Source organism: Petaurus breviceps, unplaced genomic scaffold, assembly GCF_028583685.1.
Source record: "Petaurus breviceps papuanus isolate PSGF00001 unplaced genomic scaffold, PetGlider_PUasm1.0 38, whole genome shotgun sequence".
Classification (NCBI taxonomy): domain Eukaryota; kingdom Metazoa; phylum Chordata; class Mammalia; order Diprotodontia; family Petauridae; genus Petaurus; species Petaurus breviceps.
In genome coordinates, this window is record NW_027186304.1 from 47,980,886 (window position 1) to 47,994,542 (window position 13,657).

Sequence of the window (13,657 nt, forward strand, 5' to 3'; positions counted from 1 at the left end):
GTGTGTGTGTGTGTGTGTGTGTGTGTGTGTGTGTGTGTGTGTGTGTGAAAGACTCATTATACCTTTTAACCTCACTTGCCCAAAAGGGACATGAAGCTTCTAGGGAGAAGCTCCAGTTTTCTTCTTGTGTTAAATTGCTTGGCCATATTGTTGTTAGTTCTGATGGATTTCATTTAGACTCTGGCCATCTAAAAGGCATTCTTCAATTTCCTCAACTAACCACTAAGCAGCAGCAGCTTAGAAACTTTTGGAGACTTGCCAGATGTTGTCACCTGTGGATCCCTCGGTTTTCCTTTATTGTCCACCTCCTCTATGATCTACTAAAAAATGACCAGCCGGAGTGAAATTGGCTGAATCCTTCTATGGAGCTTTTCAGACTTCAAAGGCTTCCTTCGTATATCCCTCTTCATCCTCCTCCCTTTCCTCAGTCTCCCAAATTAAAAACTCTCCTTTTTCTTGTTTCTTTCTGAAAAAGGAGGAAATGCATACAGAATATGAATCCAAAAACAAAGAGGACATTTACACTCTCTCAGTTATTATGGTAAGACTCTTGATGCTGTAACAAGAGGACTTCCTAGTTGACTAAGATTGGTAGTGGCAACAGCAGAATTTGTGGTTGTAGCTGATGTGATTCTGGACTCCCTCTTAAGGGTGTTAGTCCCTCATTCAGTAGAGTCATTATTCAAAGTCATTAGCATTTTTCTACTAGCCAATCAGCTAATTTAGAAGGAGGACTTTTGAGTAACCCAAATATAACTATTGAGCAGTTATGGACCCTCAACCCTGAAACTTTTCTTCCCAATAAGGCACAGGAGAATGGTGATAAGGAACATGATTGCATAGCCTTTCTTGACAGTATTCTTTCTGCCAGATTGGATCTGAAAAAGAAGATTTGTGTGGTACACTATGGTTCCCATCTGAGGAACCCCAAAGGTGAATTAGTTGCAAGATATGGGACAGCAGGGGGGACCAGGTGGCTCAGCAAGTAAGAGCACTGGCCCCAGTGTCGGGATGACCTGGGAATCGTATCCTGGGCTCAGATACTTAGCACCACACCCAGAAATAACTGGCCATGTAACCTTGAGCAAGTTACTTAACCCCAATTGCTTAAAAAAAAAGATATGGGACAGCAACCTTCACCAAGGTAGTGGAGAAAGGACACTTTATCATCACTTATCATTGGCATTAGCCAAGGTCAACAGTCAGGTCAACAGGGTGAACTTGGAGCTATTGCTTGTGAGAATGAGCTGACCCAAGGTAAGAAAGTAAACATCTAGAAAGATAGCAGATATGCATTTGGGAATAACTCATGACTTTGGAATGCTTTAGAAACACCAGGGATTTTTGACTTAAGGGGACAACCCATAAAGAACAAAGAATGGGTAAACAGACTTTTAGACTGTCTACTTCTGCCCACAGCAGTAGCCATCGTAAAGCTCCAAAGACATAGTAAAGAGAACCCTGAACCCTGAACAAGCCAAAAGGAAATGTTTTGGCTAATGAAGCTGCACATTCTGTGGATCTTTAGGAACCCACCACAGTTTTTGTTACAGTTGGACTTAAGGAAGAACTCAAACCTCTTATGCTCTAAGACATGGGAAAGCCTAGTTGACCATAATTAAATCAGCAATAGACAAATTGAAGGAGGGACTTTGAACCCTAAAACTTGATTGTGAAAGGGACCTAACAGACTTTGGACTCCAAAACTCAACTGTGGAGGGGACCTAATGGACTGATAGCCCTCCCTGATGTTTGCTTTTTCAATGATAAGGTTTTTGCACCAAATTCATCTTTAGGGTTCCAAAAAACTGAAGGATCTGGCTTGAAAATATTGATGCAGGAGATTTGGAAAGGCTGCCCAGCAAGTGGTGGATCTATGTTTGGTCTGCCAACACCATAATCCTTCCAAACCCATTCATCTACCTCTGGGGAATTCCCTCCCCCTAAAAGATCTGTTCAGAACTAGCAGACTGATTTTATTAAACTCTCTGCCTGCAATGCTTACAGGTTTGCTCTGGTATTGCTTTGGAAGTTCTCTTGATGGAATCTTAATAAACCTGTCCCCAACCCCAATATTTCAACTTCCTTATAGGCCCCACTGAACAGCAGATGCATTGTCACTACCTAGCCACTCACCACCCTCCCACACCCCCCCCAATATCCTAACTTCTTCATATATGCCTTGGTGCTCACTAGAACAACAGTGTGTCCATGAACTCATATTTCTCACAGAAACAGCAGACATGTCCGCGTGATGGGATCCCAGCCACTGCCTCTTGCTAGCCACTGCCCCCAGATTCATTCTTCATATTTCCCACAGAAACAGCAGCTACGTCCATGGACCACAATCACATCCATCTAATCTCAGGACCAATATTCAGCCAATCAGAAAGCAACATGACCAGGATGCCCAAGCAGGATGTGGGCCCAAAAATAATAAAAGGGGCTTTCCCTAAGTAGGCACCTGCATAGTATAGTAAAGAACTGACCTAGAGTGAACTTATGATGTAGAGAGGCTTATTATGATATCATTATCATCTATACACACATTCCCCAAATGGGTTTTTCTGAATGCATTGTGGGCAATTGCATGTGTAGTTCCACTGTGGCTGGGACTTCTCCCTATTACCTAATCCCTTAACAAAGCCCTCCTGTCTTTCTAATATTCATAATTTCTGTTATGTAATTGCATCTTTGCCCCATACAAATCTATATTGCTTTCTCTGAAATTGATGTTTCCCTTGAAATTTAACCCATTTCATAAAAGGCGTCAATCTCAACAAATGCTTATACTTGGATTAGAGGTGGTCTGACTCTGACTTTGAGATGGTTCCACCACAACACATCATAGAATGGCAACAGTTTTTGCATCCCTAGAGATGGGTAGAGTCTAAACCCCAACATTCTCAGTGGGCAGAAGATTTTCCTATTCAGAAGGCTACTGCCACTATAGTAGCTAAAATCTTAGAAAAAAAAAGAAATATTCCCTATCGGGAAATTCCTAAGGAAATACATAGTGATCAATGGGCTCATTTCACCCATCAGTCTTTCATTGACCTACTTGCCTCTTCCCCAATATTGTGGCACATCTGAAGTGCCTGCCACCCACAGTCTTTAGGACTAGTGAAGTAAACCAATAGAAGAATTACAATCTAATTGGGGAAACTGACAGAACAGTTTTCTTTGCTTTGGTTAAGGGTTCTCCCCTAGTTCTAATGAACCTTAGAGCTAGAACTTTTGGATTTCATAAACTCTCACCTTATGAAACAATAACAGGAAGGCCTATGCCGCTATGTCCATGGACTTAAAGGATTAGCGCTCAGACTACCCTCTCTTACTGTAGGGGGCTGACCCAAATTTTACCTGAATTACATAAAACTATTTCTGAGTCTTTCTCCACAGATTTATCCCTGAAGCCAAAGCCTAACGTTCACACTGGTGAATGGATATATTGTAAATGCCACTTAAGAAAGAACTCCTTGGGGAGCCAAGATAACAGAGTAAGGAGTAAATTGTTGTAACTCTCCCATATTTACCTCCAAACAATCATAAAATAGCACCCCAGAATAAATCCTGGAACAGTGAAGTCAGCAGAAAGGCAGAATGGGGTGGTCTTTTAGCCCCAGAGACTCAGAGGATCACAAGAAAGGTCTGTCTCACCTAAAAGGGGAGCAAATTCTAAGACAAGAAGGATCCTAACAAGTCAGCAGCCAGCTCCACCTCAGCAAATCAGCAAGAGATCCTGAGCCCCAATGTGGTGTAACAGGCAAACACCAAAACCAGGACCCCCCATCTTTGTCTTAGCATAACCAAGAGAGCCAACAGACTCCAATTTGGAGAATCACCATGTACTTCAGTCCCCAGGAGGACAGGTGTCCTCAGACAGCTGGACCTCCATGGAGTTCAGTACAGCCTGGGGCAAACTCCATTTCTTCAGTGTAGCCCTGTGATGGTGAGGGAATTTGAAGATCTTCCCTGCCCCTTAATGGGCTTCCAGTGAAACCCAACAGGAGGGGCTTGCTTTGGGGAGGCTTGTTTTTCAGGAAGACCCACACTTTTTGTTACTTTGTAATTAGGCAGTGAGTCATGAAGGTTGTGATGTCCTCTGACCCTGAAGAAGGACATATATACTCTGAAGTGAGGTTTTGCTGGGGGATTCACTTATGAGAAAAGTTGTATGATTTGGTCAGATGAGACTCTGGGTAGATATTGAGCCCCCCGGTTTTGAAAACCCAGATGTTGGTGCTTCTCTCTCTGGTAACTGACTACGTATGTAGGAATGTATGGTGAGACAGCTAGAAGCCCTGTCTGTTTGTATGTTGAATTTTGTTATTTTCTCTGTGTTTTTGTTTGTTGTGATTTCTGTTTTTATTTTCTGAAGTTCAGGGTGCTGACTTTTTCCCCTAACTAAATGGATGAATACATATATATATAAGAGAGAGAGAGAAAGTTAAACATTGTTGACCCCTTTAAAGTTGCTTTCCTTTAGTAAAGCAGATCAAAGAACCTATGCTAACAGCCATACTGGGTATGCTAGGGTGCTTGCTGTTACAAGCCCCCTAGGGAAATGCAGAAAATCCCCACCTGGCCTCAACACACACCAGACTTGACCAGTTCAGCAGCAGGTAAGCTGCCAGGCCCCTACAGCCTCCAGTAGTGCCAGCCACCCCCTCCACATAGCACTAGATACTACAGTTTCCTGTTGGCCTCAGGGAAACAACAGTACAGTTCCAGGTAAACAACCAGTGGCCTGGAGAAGTCTGAAACTGAGCCCCTTCTACCCTGGGTGCAAAGATCAAATTCAAAAGAAAGGAAAAAGGCCAAAAAAAAGCGAGAGCAAAAAACAACAACAAGAGAATCTGACCATATAAAGTTATTATGGAGACAGGGAAGACCAAGACAAACTCAGAAGATAGCAACAATGTCAAAATACCTAAGGGCAAAACCCAAAGCAAAATGAGAAGTGCCCTCAAATCCAGAAAGAACTTATGGAAGAGCTCAAAAGGGAGCTTTAAAAATCATATAAGAGAGGTAGAAGAAAAATTGGGAAAAAAAAATGAGTGGATGGAGCCTTCAGCGGGACAAGGGTGAAACCACCACTGCCGGCTGCTTCCATCCTCCCGCTCCAACATGTTGGTTCACTTATTTCGGGTCGGGACTCGGGGCTGCCCTGTCCGAGGAGCGCTGCTACTGCCGCTCGGGCCCCAGACGTATACGGCCTTCAGGCATTTCGATGGCAGCACTGGCTCCTACATTCTCCGGGCCCTGGCCCGGCTCCGGCTGTGCCTATCCAGAAGGCCCCCAGCTACCCTTCAAGGATCTTCTCTCTGGGTTGGGGGGCTACTCTTGGGTCCTATGATATTGAGCAAGAGCTGCTGCCTCTATCTTGTGGGACAGTGTGAAGTGGAGGAGCTGCCCCTTGTGGAAACCAGACCCCCATCAGAGGAGCCCAGCTTCAATTGGGCTCTCTTCTGGTGCTTTCTGCGGCCCCATCTGCTGGCTCTGGGGAGAGCTTGTGCTAGCACTGGGCTCAGCTTTGGTAAATGTGTATATCCCCTACTCCTGGGCCAGCTTGTGGAGATTGTGGGGAAATACACCCAGGATCATTCTGGGAACTTCATGGCTGAGTCCCGAGGCCTTGGTTTTCATCTGCTCACCCTCTACACTCTCCAGGGGCTGCTGACCTTCGGGTACCTGGTACTGCTGTCAAGGCTTAGGGAACGCATAGCCAAAAATATTTGGCAAGAACTGTTTGGCTGCCTGCTTCAACAGTACATCGCCTTCTTTGACACCAAAAAGACAGGGCAGCTGGTGACTCACCTAACAGCTGATGTGCAGGAATTCAAGTCGTCCTTCAAACTCATCATCTCCCAGGTCTCTGCAGCTGTACCCAGATGACAGGCTGCCTGGTGTCTCTGACTGTGTTGTCCCCTCGCCTGACAGTTATGTTGTTGCTGGTCATGCCTGCACTAGTGGGGGCCAGCACTCTGCTGGGCTCCCTCCTCCAAAAGCTCTCTCGAAAAGCCCAGGAACAGATCTCTAAGGCAACAGGTGTGGCAGATGAGATCCTGGGGAATGTGTGGACTGTGAGAGCCTTTGCCATGGAGCCACAGGAGGAAGTGCATTATGAAGCAGAACTGGAGGAGTTGCGCCAGCTGGCAGAAAAATTGGGCAAAGGCATCGCTGTCTTCCAGGGGCTCTCCAACATTGCACTCAAGTGCATGGTTCTGGGCACACTGTTCATAGAAGGCTCCCTGGTGGCAGGACAAGAGCTGTCAGGTGGGGACTTCATGTCTTTCCTGGTGGCATCACAGACTGTGCAGAGGTCCATGGCCAACCTCTCTCTTCTGTTTGGTCAGGTGGTTTGAGGGCTTAGCGCTGGGGCCTAGGTCTTTGAGTATATGTCTCTGACCCCAAACATTCCACTGGTTGCGGGCTGCCACATTCCACAGACTGAGCGCCAAGGCACTGTCAGTTTTCAGAATGTCTCCTTCAGCTATCCCTCCCGGCCAGGTTTCACAGTACTCAAGAACTTCAGCCTGACTTTGCCTCCTGGAAAGATAGTGGCCCTGGTGGGACAGTCTGGGGGAGGAAAGTCTACAGTAGCTTCACTGCTGGAACGGTTCTATGACCCCACTGAAGGAACGGTGTGCTTGGATGGGCAGGACCTTTGAAGCCTAGACCCCTCTTGGCTCTGGGGTCAAGTCATTGGCTTCATAAGCCAGGAGCCTGTCCTTTTTGGCACAACCATCATGGAGAACATCCACGTAGGGAAGCTAGATGCCTCTGACGAAGAAGTCTATGCAGATGCCCAGGAGGCTAATGCCCACAATTTCATTTGCAGTTTCCCTGAGGGCTATAACACCATTGTGGGTGGGAGAGGCCAGAAACAGTGTTTGGCCATTGCCTGGGCCTTCATCAAATAGCCTAAAGTGCTGATCCTGGATGAGGCCACTAGTGTGCTGGATGGAGAGTCCGAGTGAGTCATGCAGGAGGCCCTGGACCGAGCCAGTACTGGCCGCACAGTGCTAGGCATCACCCACCGGCTCAGCACAGTGCGGGCTGCCCACCAGATTGTCATGATGGCCCAAGGCTGCATCAGGGAGGTTGGAACCCACATGGAGCTTATGAGGAAAGGAGGACTATATGCAGAGCTCATCAGGAGTCAGACCTTACTGTCTCCAGTAACACCTTTCTCAGGATCAAACGCAGACACTGATCCTCAAAGAAGAGGCTACAATGTCCGCCGCCCCAGGCCCTGAAAATTGGCATTGTGCAGTCCAGCCAGCCCAGGGGCCTGAACACCCCCAAGGTTCCAGAGCTCGGAGCAGAGTTCACAGTGGTGACTGAGCCCCAGAAAGGGGCTGATAGGAAAAAGGGACTGTCAGCGAGGCGGAGAGAGTGCAGGATGTTACTGTTACGGCTGTACTCAAAATAAACCCTGCACTGGAGCCAGCTGGAGGGATGGAAAGGAAAAAAAAATGAGTGATGCAAGAGAATTATGAAAAAAGACTCAACAGCTTAGAAAACTGCTTAAAAAGTAAAATTGAACAAATGGAAAAGGAGTTACAAAAATCCACTGAAGAAAAGAACTTCTTAAAGAGTACTATTGGCCAAATGGAAAAGAAAGTACAAAAGCTAATTGAGGAAAACAACTTGTTAAAAGTTAGAATTGGGCAAGTGGAAAAGCTAATGACTCTATGAGACATTATGAATCAACCAAATAAATTAAAAGGAATGAAAAATAAAGGAAGAAAACGTAAAATTCTTCATGGGAAAAAAAACAACTGACCTGGAAAATAGATCCAGGAAGACAATATGAAAATCATTGGACTACCTGAAAACCATAGTCAAATAGAGGACCTGAAGAACATCTTTCAAGAAATTATTAAGGAAAACTGCCCTGATATCCTAGAACCAGAGGGCAAAATAGGCATTGAAAGAATCCACTGGTCACCTCAGGAAAAAGATCCCAAAATAAAAACCCCAAGGAACATTATAACCAAATCTCAGAACTATCAGAAACAATTAAAATATCAGGGAGACATAATCAGGATCACACAGGATTTGGCAGCTATAACATTGAAGGACTGGAGGTCATGGAACATGACATTCTAGAGGGCAAAGGCGCTAGGACTATAACTAAGAATCACTTGCCAGGTAAAATTAAGCATAAGACATCAAGGGGGAAAATGGTCATTCAATGGAACCGAAGGATTTCAAGTCTTCGTAAGAAGACTGGAACTAAACCAAACATTTGACCTCCAATATCAAGACCCAACAGAAGCATAAACAGGTAGCTTCCCTCCATAGGAAGATGATGCTTCTAACTCTTAAAAAATGTATCACTAAGAGTACAGATTGAAGGAATAGACATAGATGATATGGCTATAAGGTGAATTTGAGGGAATGACAAAAAATTATGGGATGAGAAAAAGGAGCACAATGAGCACTAAAGGAAGAAAGAGGTAGGATGGGATAAATTATCTCACATGAAGAGTGTGAAAGACCTATTACAGTGGAGGGGAAGATGGTAGGGGGCAATGGGTATTGCTTGAACCTTATTCTCATCGATATTGGCTCAAAGAGGCACAATCAGTTGAATATAGCTACCTCCCTTACCTAACAGGGAAGCAGGAAGGGAGGATAAGAGGAAGGAAGGAGGTAGGGACTAACAGAAGGGAGGTCAGATCAGGGAAGGTGGTAGACAGAAGCAAAACACTGGTGAAGTGAAAAAAGGTAAAAGGAAAGAAAAGACAAACAGGAGGAAGAATAAAATGGAGGGGAAAACACAGGTAGTAATCATAACTGTGAATGTGAATGGGATGAATTTTCTCATAAGACAGAAGAGGATAGCAGAGTATATAAAAAAACAGAATCCTACAAAATGTTCCTTACGAGAAACACGCATGAAACAGAGACACACACAGAGGAAAGGTAAGGAACTGTAGCAGAATCTGTTGTGTTATAGATGAAATTTTTAAAAATCAGGGGTAGCCATCCCAATCTTAGACAAAGCAAAAGCAAAAATAGACTGAATTAAAAAAGATGAGGAAGGAAAGTACATCTTGCTAAAAGGTAGCATAGACAATGAAGCAATCCATTTAGAAGAGCAAGGAGTAGTAGTCTATCTGTCAGATCTATAGGGAGGTGAAGAGTTCATGACCAAACAAGAGATAGAGAGTGTTATAAAATGTAAAATAGTTCATTTTGATCATACTAAATTGAAAAGCTTTTGTACAAAGAAAAAACAATGTAGCCAAGATTAGAAGGAAAGCAGAAAGCTGGGAAACAATCTTTATACCAAATATCTCTGATAAAGGCCTCACTTCTCAAATATGTAGAGAACTGAGTCAAATTTATGAGAATACAAGCTGATGCCCAATTGGTAAATGGTCAGAGGATATGAAGAGAGAGTTTTCGGGTAAAGAAATTAAAGGTATCTATAGGCATATGAAGAAATGCTCTAAATCACTTTTTATTAGGGAAATTCAAATTAAACCAGTTCTGAAATACTACCTCACACCAATCAGATCTACTAATATGGAAAAAAAAGAAAAATGATAAATGTTGGAAAGGATGTGGGAAAATTGGGATACTAATGCACTGTTGGTAGAGAATTGATCCAACGATTCTGGAGAGCAGTTTGGAAGTATGGCCAAAGGGCAATGAAACTGTGTGTACCCTTTGATCCAGCAATATCACTACTAGGTCTTGTAACAGCAAGTACCCTAGCATACCTAGGATGGCTACTAGCACAGGTTCTTTGATCTGCTTTACTAAAGGAAAGCAACTATAAAGGGGTCAACAATCTTTAAGTAAACATTTATATTATATTAATTGTTATATCATATCATATCATATTATATTAGCATATGTGTGTTTGTATGTGAATATGCAAACACACACAAATATGTATATACATATATAACTGTGTATGTACATTACATTGGTTGCAGATATCATGAACTATATGTGAAAACTTCTGAGATTATTTATAGAAAATTCTATTTAAATGAAAAACAGCTAATGAAAGAGGAGGAAGCAGTTTAGTCATGTGGATATACCCAACACTTATGGAACATGTGGGAAGATGCTGATGCTTTGATTGCACAAAGGCATTTTAAGTTTAGTATATCCAATTCTGAACTCCTCTCTTCTTCCTAAAATGTCTCTTCTTCAACTTTCCCATTTCTATTGAAGGTATCACCACATTTCCAGTCTCCCAGTTTAATATCCTCATATTATCCCAGACTACTAACCAATTGCCAAATCTTGCCATTTCTACTTTAACAGTATCTTTTGCATAAAACTCCTCTCTATTTATACTGCATTATCAATTTTATATCAGGCCCTCATCTTTCCTTAACTAGATTATTGTCACAGCCTAATGATTCATCTCCCTGCCTTCTTTTCTTCCTTATTCCAATGGATTAAATCAATCAAATTGCCCTATTCTATTTATAATATACAATAAAATGCATGACCTGGCATCTTAATCAGTTTAGAACAATCAATCCCAATTATAGACTTTAGTCTTCAACAAATAATAGGTTTTAGACTGAATACGGACAAATCCATTGATAAATTTCACAGAAATCATATTCATATTGGCTGAGGAAACTTGGAAAAGCTCTAAAGGTCATCAATTAAATATCAAGTCATTTTGAAACTGAAATCAGTCCAAAGATCCCAGAGATTCAGTGTTTTGTTAGTATCTGGTGATAATTGAAGAGTTGCCTCTGAAAAGGAATCTTTGGGGCAAGGGAAGACCTCTGAGAACCAATTTGATTTCAGTCTCCTCCTTATACCTCTCAATCAGAGGATGATCTCAGGAATTTCTGAGATTTGAATGACTTCCAATCTTCCCAAAGTCATCCTAGAAGTGTCCCCAAGATCAACATATTGCCCAAGTAAGGCACTGGAGCCAAGGACAGATGGATTGAATACAGATTCAAAACTTTTTTCCTCACTTCTCTCACCTATAAAATGCAGATAATGTGCCCCAGCACTGTTGTGAACATCAAATGATGCAATTCATGTAAAGTGCTTTACACATCTTAAAACACTATATAAATGCTAGATAGCTAGCAAGTCATTCTGAGAAATTTGTGTTTTATGCTTGAAGTAATGGTTAACTGCTGAAGGCAGTAAGAGAGTCATATGATCAGTTTAATGCCTTAGGCAAATAATTATAGCAGCTATGTTGAAAATAGATTTAGCATTTAAAACCCTTCACAATCTGACTCCAACTCTAGGATTTTTTAGATTATTACCACATTCCTTGTCACATATTGCACATTCCAGCCTAACCGGCCTAGTTACTGTACCCTCTACTTGTCTTCCCATCTCACACTACCATTCTTTTGGGCAGGCTGTCTCCTGTACCTGGAATCAATTCCACTTCTCGAAATCCTCATTCCACTTCAACATGTAGTTCCTATGCTACCTCCCATAAAAGGTCTTTTTGAATTCACCCATTTGTTAGTTTTCTCCCCTTCCCTACCAAAATCAATATTTTACTTAATTTGATTTTGCTCAATTATATGTGAATAAAAATAGTTTACCCAAATTAAGAGAGCAAAAAAAAAAAAAACCAGATAAATAACCCAACTGAAGACATTTAAGAAGCAGTGAATGAACTTCCAAAGGAGATAAAAAAAAAACCTCTAGGTTTACATGGATTTGCATGTGAATTCTATGAAATATTTAGAGAACAATTAATTTCAATGTTGATCTTTAAAGCATTGGACTTTCCTTTTGTCACCAGACACATTCACAGAGCTGAACTTCCTTTCAGCTTTGGCATAACTACTTCATTAATACTGCAGCCACTTGAAGCTGTCCTCTACTCTTCCCAAGTAGCATATTGGACACCTTCCAACCTGAGCTGCTAATCTTCTGATGTCATCTCTTTTACTCTTTTGATACTGTTCATGGGATTTTCTTGGCAAAGACACTGGAGTGGTGTGCCATTTCTTCCTCCAGAAGGGGAAAAATGGGTGATTTTAATTTAGATGATCACATATACTACTGTGGGCAAGAATCCCTTAGAAGGAATGGAATAGCCCTCATTGTCAATGAAAGGGTGAGGAAAGTGGTACTGATTTCTGTTTGAATCCAAGGCAAACTATTCAACATTACTACAAATCTGTGCTCCAACCACTGAGTCCAAAGAGGCCAAAGTTGATCAGTTCTATGAAAACCTACATCTTCTAAAAATAATGTGCATACACACACACACACACACACCCCGACACGATGTCACATTCATTGTAGGGGGTTGAAATGTTAAAGTAGGAAATCAAAAGATAATTGGAATAACAGTTTGGCCTTGGAGGACAAAATTAATCCGGGCAGACACTAATGCAGTTTTGCCAAATTAACTTGCTGGTTATAGAAAACACTCCTTTTCAACAACCCCAAAAACAAGTCTATGCCAGGATATCAGAGGCGGTCAATATAGAAATCAGATTGATAATATACTTTTCAGTCAATGTTGGTGAAGCTTTATACAGTCAGTTAAAACAAGACCTGGAGCTTACTGTGACTCAAATCATGAGCTTCCTCTTTCAAAATTGAGAATTAAATTGAAGAAAGTAGAGGAGGTCATCAGATCATATAGGCATGACCTAAATAGCATCCTATATGAATGTGAAATGGAGGTAATGGATAGATTGAAGGGGATTAGATCTAGTGGATAGAGTGCCTGAAGAACTATGGACAGAGGTTCACAATATGGTATTGGAGACAGCAACAAAAATCATTCCAAGGAAAAGGAATAGCAAGAAAGGAAAATGGCTATCTGACGAGGCTTTACAAATAGGTAAGGAAGAAGGAAAGAGAAAGATATACCCCTCTGAATAAAAAATTCCAGACAATAGCAAGAAGAGATGAGGTTTTCTTAAATGAGCAACACAAAGAAAGAAAAGAAAGCAGAGTGGGAAAGATAAGGTAAGAAGTCTTCATCAACATATCCAAAAATTATACACTATGATCAGGTTAGATTTATATGATGAATGCATGGTTTATTCAATATTAGGAAAGCTACAAACTTAATAGACTGTGTTAATAAGAAGAACAATAAACTTTATGTGAATATATCAATAAAAATTGAAAAAGCTTTTGGAAAACTTCCATACCCATTTCTGTTTTTAAAAAAGTACTTAAAAAAAGAAGAGGATAAATGCACCTTACCTTAAAATAGTGAGTAATATGGGACGTAAATGGTGTTCAGGAGGACTAGCACCTTTGGTGTGGGAGCTTGCTGACACCTTTGATGACCACCTGTCACTCAACTCTCAACCTATGACTCCAAGAAGCTAGAGCATATGCAATACCCAGACATACCCGGGCAAAATCACATTGGCAGATGGACTAAACCAGGGTAAGCGTACCCAACAGACCTCAAACCAGTCTGTGAATTAAGGGGATGTCTGCCCCAAGCATGTGAAGACTTCCTCCAGTGTAATGGTGGATGAGAATAGTTTGTTCCAATGGCATGAAGACAGCTGAAGCAGTTGCCTGTGAACCACTTAGAGCTTGGTTAGAACTAAGACACCAATGTCATCCACTGAATCCCCAGCTATCATGAGTTGTCTTGACTTTTGTTTTGCCACTGGACTTCAATGCATCTGGAAGAGAGAGTGAGGCTGAT

At 42.0% G+C, this 13,657-nt stretch overlaps 1 protein-coding gene and 1 pseudogene across 1 annotated transcript in view; one reads left to right on the top strand and one right to left on the bottom strand.

Annotated features, from left to right (window-relative positions):
• Positions 1 to 13,657, bottom strand: part of LOC138170484 (desmocollin-3-like) — a 375,256-nt gene that overhangs the window by 76,577 nt on the left and 285,022 nt on the right. The window lies entirely within an intron of this gene.
• Positions 5,131 to 7,507, top strand: LOC138170082 (mitochondrial potassium channel ATP-binding subunit pseudogene; annotated as a pseudogene).